A 9,098-nucleotide genomic window follows, 5' to 3' on the forward strand; every position below is an offset into this window, starting at 1 on the left:
GGCAGGAAAGTTGCCTTTTTCATATTTCATATTGTATCAATAAACTTTTGGGTGCTGCTGAGCAGTTGGCACGCAGACAGATAAAGAGGACTGTAGTAAGACACTGTAAGGGCTCCACCCATAGTCGTAGGACTGTTCCATTTCTGTAGCCAATATCTAGCTTCCAGTATCAGCAGTTCAATATCTGAAAACTTTTTATCGAACTGTAGAAAGTCATGCTGTTTATAATGGCAAGCCAGTGACTCTCAGAGCTGGTGAATAACTAGCCCAGTCCCCTCACCCCTCAGGTAGGATCTTTTGCAATATGTGTCTTAAACCCTTTGAGATCCAGAGTTTCACTATCGGATTAAGTTCCAATTGCCTGTGGTTGTAGTTGGCGTGATAGTTCCATTTCTTGACTGTCTTTCCTTTTAATCACTCACTACCTCTTTACAGATAGTCTCTGCATCTGGATTCCTTGTCTCAGGATCTACTTCTGGCGAACCCAAATAAATAAAAGTTTCTACATGAGAGGAAAGAAGAGGAGGTAAGGGGAGGGGTGGGGAAAGAAGGGCAAAGAGCTAGATTGATCACATAGTAAATGTAATTACGTGGCTCAGAGGTATCATATTTTAAGAAATGTGTTTTGTGTCTTTGTTTATGATTTCTTATCCCTGGGCAAGCCCATATTATAATCTATTGTATGCCTACTATGAGCCAGGCAATGACAGAGCAACAAATCAGAAAATTCCAGCTTCCATTCTAATATATAGAAAATCATTTACAAGTCTTGTGGTACTAAGTGTTGCATAAAAAATAAAACAGGATACCACAGACTGGCAGACTCATAGCAGAAATCTGTTTTCTCACAGTTCTGGAAGCTATATGTCCAAAAGCAAGATGCTATCAGGGTTGGTTTCATAGAGACATCTCTCCATTGTCCTTCTGTGAACATGGAGATAAACTTCTGTTGTCTGATCAAGACTTAAAGGTGATATAGAGTATAATTTACTCATATCAGTAAAAATGTATATCCCATTTTTATCATAGATATACCCTCTAATAACTAATGTAATTGTGTATAAAGTTTTCAGTTGATAACAGAAGATGATTTTAACTCTTAAAAGTCATGTTCTTAAACAGAAGCAAGAAGTAAAACATTGTGTGGGAATCCTAACCAACCCATAAGAGAGCAGCAGACCTTCAAAGCTGCCATGCCATGACCTGATGGGTTTCAGAGAACACAAATCTTTTAGAAGAAAAATTCCCATATTAATTGCTAAGCTGTTTTTAAGGGCTGCCTGCTCTCTCCAAAACATGGCTGGCTCTCCTTCAAACACTGTTCAACCTGACCAAATCAGGGGCTGTATATAGACCACACATATCAAAAAAAAAAAAAAAAAAAAAAAGGAAGAAAGAAAAAAGACAGTCCACGCCTTCAGTATAATTATATGGTACAAATAATAAAAGAGTTTTTGTTAACTACCAGCTCCTTTTGCAGACCCTATCAAATATCAGAGAGGGTATAATGCTGTAATTGCACCTATGAACCTGTGTAACATTTAGACAATGAGTTCCAAAGGTCAAGATACGTAATATATATCCAATATATTTCTCTGATGAGCCTAAGAAGTTTAATATGATATGAAATGAAACTAAAAGCAGAACATGTTTCTCTGTAAATGATATTAACTTCTTTCTCTATTACCCAATGCCAGAATATTGTTTATTTTGAAAGACTAGTATCAATTGCTTAATTAAAATTTTACTCTGATTACAAAAGAATTTTATTCAACATGTGTTTGGTTTAATTTTTAGTCAACAATAAGTGGTTCAAAATTTCAAGTATGTTTTTGTTTTTGATACTGAGATCAAACTTCAGTGATATTATCAAATACAAATTGCTTGGTCTTATCAGTAATTACCTCTTTAATGTTAGAAGACCCCTTAGTGTTCTATTTACAATTTTTCATCCAGTCTTTTGACTGTAAATCCCATCTGTATCCAGTCACTCACAAAACTACGTCTTCAGCATAGACCTCACTCCTGAACCTAGGATTCATATATCTGATTATCTATTTGAAGTCTCTACTTAGCAGTCTAATAACCATCTCGAGGACAACATCCCCAAAACTGAACTCCCAATTTTATCCCACCAAATCTGTTCCACCAACAGCCTTTCCCATCCCAGTTGATGACAGTGCCATCCGTCAATTGTCCAAACCAAAAATCTGTGAGTTCTCTCTTACTCCTTATTCTTTCCTTTTCTGTTCTTTTCCTTTTTCTTTCCTTTCTTTTTCTTTCAAACCACATTCAATCTCCCAGAAAGATGTATTGATTCTACCTTCAAAAGATATCTAGAATGCAAACTTTTCTTACCTTCTCTACTATTACCATCATGGTCCTGGATTATTTCAGTAGCATTTCAATGGGTTCTTCTGTTATACTTTTGAATCCTACCACCACTACCAAGTCTGTTTTCACTACCACAGCCAAAGGAAACCTTTTGAATATGTCAGATTAAGTCACTCATCTGTTCCTCTTCCTCTAAATAAAATATAAAATTCTAACATGGACTATAAGGCTCTAAGTGATAAGGTCTCTAATTTCTCTCTGACCAACTCTATTCCAATCACATTGGTCTCTTTGATGTTCTTCAAACAGGCCTGGCAAACTCTCTCATTTGGACTTTGGTACTATCTTCTACCAATAATACTCTTGCCTGATCCCTATGTGCAGATTTCCTTATCTCTTTCAATCCTTTGCTCAAATTGTTATAGGACAGGGAGAGGGGCAACCCAAACCCCACAAACCTGCCTATTTTAAATGGGTTCTGCCATCCGCCACATCAACACAAAACATAGGAGACTTTAATGGGAAGGAACTTTAATAAAACTAGGAAACAATACAGGAAAGGCAAAGAGTCTAGTTTCTAAATGAAGCACCCAAAGTTACCTATCCCCTCGTGGGTAAAAGTACATCCATATGGGAATGGCCCAGAGCAAGGCCCCAAAGCCTGCCACAAGTCTAAAGCATCTTCCAGTGGGGACCCACAGAAAAGGGTCAGAAACCACCAGACAAGCCCGGAAGGAAAAGAGCAAAATCAACATCAAGATAAAAGCTGCCATTGTCACCTCCCCACGGGTCTCACCCACATCTGTGTCACCCAGTCCACGACCAAAAGACAAGCGCAGTTTCTTCACGTGTCTCTAGGCTCCATGCGCCTCCTGTAGGTCTCCTTCTGGCTCCATCCTGCTTCCTTCCTTCCTCAGTCTCCTCTACAGCTTCTTCTCTCCCTGCTCAGCTCCACCCTCCCTTGGGTGGGGCAGGAAACCTGGAAACTCCCCCTTTCCTGGGAACCACCCTGTTACAAAATGTTATCTTAATGACTCCTGCTTTAACCCACCTGTTTAAGGTTGCAACTTGCTGCATCTTCCCTCACACCCTGATGCCCTTCACTCTGCTCTTTTCTCTTTCACCACCTCCTAAATATTATGAACTTTAATTATTTTTGTTTTCATTATTTTTCATCTTAGACTGTAAGGCCCATGAAGATAAGAGCTTTCTCTGTTTTGTTCACTGCTGTATCCAAACACCTAGAATAATACTCAGCATAGTTAATATTTCTGGAGCACCCTTCTATTAGCTAGTTGGTGTGCCTCCGGATTCTTGAATAGTTTAGTAAAGCTAACTAGATATTTAATAACAAATACATACATGCATGCATAGATATTTGTAGAATGGATACAGTGTCTTTCTTGATTTCTTTATCCAAATAGAGTTACTAGAGTTTTGTAATAAGAAAAATGAATCATCAAAGAAAAGGGACCACCCATGGAACTGCAAAATAATAATATGTAATAATAAAGTCAACGAAATGAATTTTGAATTTTAAAATGCCTACAATTTTATTTAATGATATGTTTGTGAGAAAAAATACCTAAATCTAAATAGATGAATATTCTTTCAGTTCAAGGATAGACAAGACTTGGATTTATAGTGCCTGGGTTATTTCTAACTCTGCCAAGGTGTAGGTGTTTTGTTCAGTGAATAAGCAAACAACTTCTGTACAGTGAACAGACGATCACAAGGCTTATGGCCCTGTTGGACATTATCTAATTATATATCTAGTCCAGCATTCTATTAAATTTCCTATTGGGACCTAGCTTCACTTACTGGCTCCCTCATTGAACCTATAAAATGAACAAAATCTTTGAAATGTTTTCATTTTAAATGTCCATGGGAGTTGTGATTAGCCTCTTTGAAAATTACATATTAATTTTAATGATCAGTTATCTTTTTCAGTATTTGGGAACTACTGCTAAATGACTCAAAGATGCAAGATTATTAGGGAGAACATACTAGAAGGCTGTATCAAGTTCATTAACAAAAAGATTCAATGTTGTAAAGATATCATTCTTCATAGGTTAATTCGTAAATTTATCTGGTGAATCTTCTCACCCCCTGCACCTCTGGCCTACACCCCAGTTCTTGTATGCATAAGTAAATAAATTAAAAAAAAAAGATAAAACATTTGTACTAGAAAAAAACTAGAATGATTGCTTCATATCCTTGAAGTAGGGAAAACCTTTCTAACTGTGACACAAAATCTACAAGTCCCTCCCCAAAATAATTGGTAAATTTGAGTCCTTTCCAACAGACCCAGGGTTTCCTCTTACAAGAGACTCCCCATCAACCTAGCTGATCTTTCTTGAAACTGAACTGCAGCCTGAAACTCTTACCCATTCTTCTGTTCTTTCCCCTTCCACAGATATCTGGTTCTCAGTAGACTGTAGTTAACCTTCTGAGTAGTGGGACATGAGGCAGATATGGAATCACTGGTGTTATTTTTGAATTGTACAAATGTATATTCAAAAGTTAATAAAAGTTCTCTAACAATTTTTTTAAGTATTTCCTACAACAGTATCACCTGTCCTGGGCCTCATTCCTGGTCCATTGGAAAGGTATATCTACTGAAGATTCAGGAATCTGTATTTATCATCCTGTATTTACAGGATGATAGTATTATTCATAGTTAAAGGAGTATAGTATAAACTATAAGATGAGCGTGAACTGGACCAAAATATAAACATTGTAAAGTGAACTGAAAGAACCAGAATGACCTTCATACTTAAACATCAAAAGTAAGTGATACAACTCATTGAAACAAAGAACATATGGATTAGAAACAAACAAAAAAACAGAAAGAAGGATCAAGCAGTCAAACACCTATTTTGAGTTTTTTTCCAGGACAGAGACATCATTATTCAAGGACTTCAGTTATTCTGGTTCCACTGAAAAAAGCAACACTGCCCTAAGAAGGATGGCTTAGATGTCTTCTTGCTACCATTAAGCATTCATGCTTATGCATTTATTTGATACAATGCCCACCAAGCAACTTTGTAATGATAATTTGGGTTCCCACATAGTTCTGCCTATAGGAAGAGAAAAATATTTTCTTTTTATTTTAAAATATTTATTATTTATTCGTGCATACAAGATCCAGGGTACAGGCTAGATGTGTGGGAGAGTAAGAGGATTCACCAGCGACAGAGCAGGAAACAGAACAGGCAGACCAACCTAAATACTGTGCTGAGCGGAGCAGCAGACAAGACAGGAAAGGTCTGTCTGCAGCATCATGTGGGTATCTCCCAGGCCAGCAGGGATCGAACCCATGCTGCAGAGGCTGCGGACAGCTTCACAGCGTTGTGCTCAACCACCAATGCCGCCAGAAAGGCATTTTCTAAAGAAAAACAGAACTATAAGAGCATGACAAACACCATTTTAACTCACAGTTTATTTTGTTCAACTTAAGCCATTCTTTTTACACACTATTTCTAGAAGTACCTGTATTTACTTTGTTGTCATTCTCCTCTAATTACTGACCTATGATATTCCAGTCAAATATTAACTCTATAAACTCCTTGTTTATAGTTTTATTGCCAACCCTATTTTGCTAAAATGATCAAAAAAAAATAGCAGGTCTTGTTAAACATAAATGCAGCAGACTTCAATTTCTATTACAGAATTTAAGTCCAGGTGGTTACTAGGGTATTAGAAGTATACCTTTAAAGAATACATTATTTTTAATTATCTGGTACCATTGTCATGAGGTCACAGAATTGTAGGCATTATTTTGGAGCATCTCTTTTCATGGAATTTTCTAAATCAAAGAATTAGTGACGTTTTACTATATGGTCTTCACCCTATTGATGACCCTTATTTACCCACTGCATTTGCTTGCAATAAATAGCTAATGGCCATTTTTCTGGTTGACTTTCCTGAGTAACTAGTAAGTTTTAGCTTCTCAACTTTAACTTTAAAGTCCAACTTTATAGCTTAAAAAATGGGTTTGCAGTACATTGCTCTTTGGCTCAACAAAAAATTATCTCATTCGTTGTTTTGGGGGGCCATTTACTCTGTATCTCTAGAGGCTTAAAATACCTTGTTTCCTCTACAGGCAAGTGAAGATAAAAATTATGTGCTTTACTGTATGATCAAACTTGGAAAAAGAGGAGGTAGAGAAGAGATATTTCAATATACTTTAAGTATGTTCTTCATTCTGAATTTCACCAGTGAAATCCATGTTAGAGGATAGAATTCATATGAAAGCACTGTTCTCATTATGTCTTCACTTTGTATGCAAGCTTCAGCTGTGTTACTTTTATTCCCATTTTCAGCAAGAATTCAAGAAAGAATGAAAGGATGGAAACTCAAATAGAATGACTAAACTGTAATACAAAGATAATGAACTCCAGTGCAACAGGACAGCAAATTAGGAAGCTGGGAAGTTGTTAGCCATAAAAAAGAAAAAAATAAAGAGCTTTATTTTCACACTTTTAAAGCATTCTTTGGAAACCAGGAAAACCTAGTGATACAGTTAACGAAGTTAGTCTTGGTGTAATTCTACTTTCAAAAGAAAGCCACGCTTATATTTTAAAACAACACTTATATTTTATGAACAGAGAAGAAGGGGAAGTGAGAGGAACATCAATATCTCCAAAAGCATAATGATAACAAACCAATCAGAAATAGTTTAAGGTCTCCATTCACCTCGTGCTTAGCACTTTACAAGACTGACAGAGACCTGGGTAGGAGCAGCAGTTAGTACCAGAGGGATTCATATGCTAAAATGAAACTCCTGATTCCAAACTGAAGGGAAAAAAACAGAATAAAACACAGACCACCCACCTACTCAGAAAACAACTTAGTTTTGTAACAGGGTGGTCCCCAGGAAAGGGGGAGGTTCCCTGCCCCACCCAAGGAAGGGTGGAGCTGAGCAGGGAGAGGAGAAGCTGCAGAAGAGACTGAGGGAGGAAGAAGGATGGAGCCAGGAGACATGTGAAGAAACTGTGCTTGTCTTTTGGTCGTGGACTGGGTGACACAGATGTGGGTGAGACCCGTGGGGAGGTGACCATGGCAGCTTTTATCTTGATTTTGATTTTGCTCTTTTCCTTCTGGGTTTGTCTGGTTGTTTCTGACCCTTTTCTATGGATCCCCACTGGAAGATGCTTTAGACTTGTGGCAGGCTTTGGGGCCTTGCTCTGGGCCATTCCCATATGGATGTACTTTTACCCACGAGGGGATGGGTAACTTTGGGTGCTTCATTTAGAAACTAGGCTCTTTGCCTTACCTGTATTGTTTCCTAGTTTTATTAAAGTTCCTTCCCATTAAAGTCTCCTATGTTTTGTGTTGATGCGGCGGATGGCAGAACCCATTTAGAATAGGCAGGTTTGCGGGGTTTGGGCTGCCCCTCTCCCTGTCCTATAACAGTTTGAATTCAGTTTCTTTTGTGCCCTTCTCTTAAGTAACTCACCTGGAATCTTAGAAAGGGTTGCCGTGAACTCATCCTAGGAGAAGTTTTCCTGCATAAGTCTTAATCTTCCAAGATACTAAATTAAGTCCAAGACTCTTCTGACTTAAGGGTATAATGATGCACTGGTAATTGATTATAAGTGGAGCATACCAAAACAATAGCAAACATACCAAGCTCTGGAATAGCCTTTTAAAGCTGCAAAATTCAATTAAGAGGTTGCGCTGAATATTCCAAGTGATTTTGAGCTCCCAAAGAATTTTCCTGAAGGAAAAAAAGCCTCAAAATCAAGATGATCTTAACACATACTTCAGCTAAGATTTTAAATCTGATCAAATACAGTTAATGAAGAAAATTACTTTTTATATTTTTCTTATTATCATGAAGGTGTTTTCAGAAAATTATTTGTGAAACTCCTTTTTTTTTTTGTTCTAACCCAGCAAGCTAAACATGTTCCATTTATTTTTAAATGAAGTGAAAATTAGCCAGGTGTGTTAGATAAGCTTTCTATACACAGGTCTAAATATTGACAAAGGGAAATGTGTCACTGGAAAAATCATCAGTCTGGCAATTATCACGTTAGCATGTTAAGTGGAAAAAGATGTGAAACTTCCAAATGTGTCAATACAGATTATTTCATTTCCACCAGCTATCAGCTATACTGTGAACATCAGTTCTTTATTGTAGATTGAACAAGCAGTTCAGCTAAAGAAATTTCTACTCTGTGCCTAAAAAAGTCACAGTCTGGTGTGAAATCACATATGTTTCTAGCTATTGCTTCAAATGACCTAAAAGAGAGGAAGGGAGTGCAAATGCTGGCAAACATAATTTTCTGTGTTGTTATTTTTTACAAGTGAGTCTAAGCTCCTCTCTCTCATTGGTTATGTGGATGTTCCCTGCTGTTCTCATTGGTCCCAAGCTCACAATCCATTCAGAAACTAGCAGCAGCACTTGCAAGGTCAGATTATATTACTATACTTAAGGGGCTGAAGAAACAGAGGATCTCAGTAATAATTCTCATTGCAAACTTCAGAACTGCACCTGATTAATTTTTGGTGTTACTGAGAAAGAATCGGGTATATGGTAAATATGGGTAATATGAAATGCTATCTTTATAACACTACATGATAAGACTCTGCTAGAGCATTCCTCAATGACATATTGGTCTCTTCTTTCCCCTTTTTCTATTTTTTACCCACATCATTCCTCTTTCTTTATGCTCAGTGGGATTTGCTTCATTTCTTACTGCTCATTGTGTTAGGGGGAAAAGGATGTCCTAAAGCTAATTCCATACAGGCTTTGTGGA

The sequence above is a fragment of the Talpa occidentalis genome, unplaced genomic scaffold (genome assembly GCF_014898055.3).
Source record: "Talpa occidentalis isolate TD23 unplaced genomic scaffold, MPIMG_talOcc4v2.1 talOcc4.11, whole genome shotgun sequence".
Classification (NCBI taxonomy): Eukaryota; Metazoa; Chordata; class Mammalia; order Eulipotyphla; family Talpidae; genus Talpa; species Talpa occidentalis.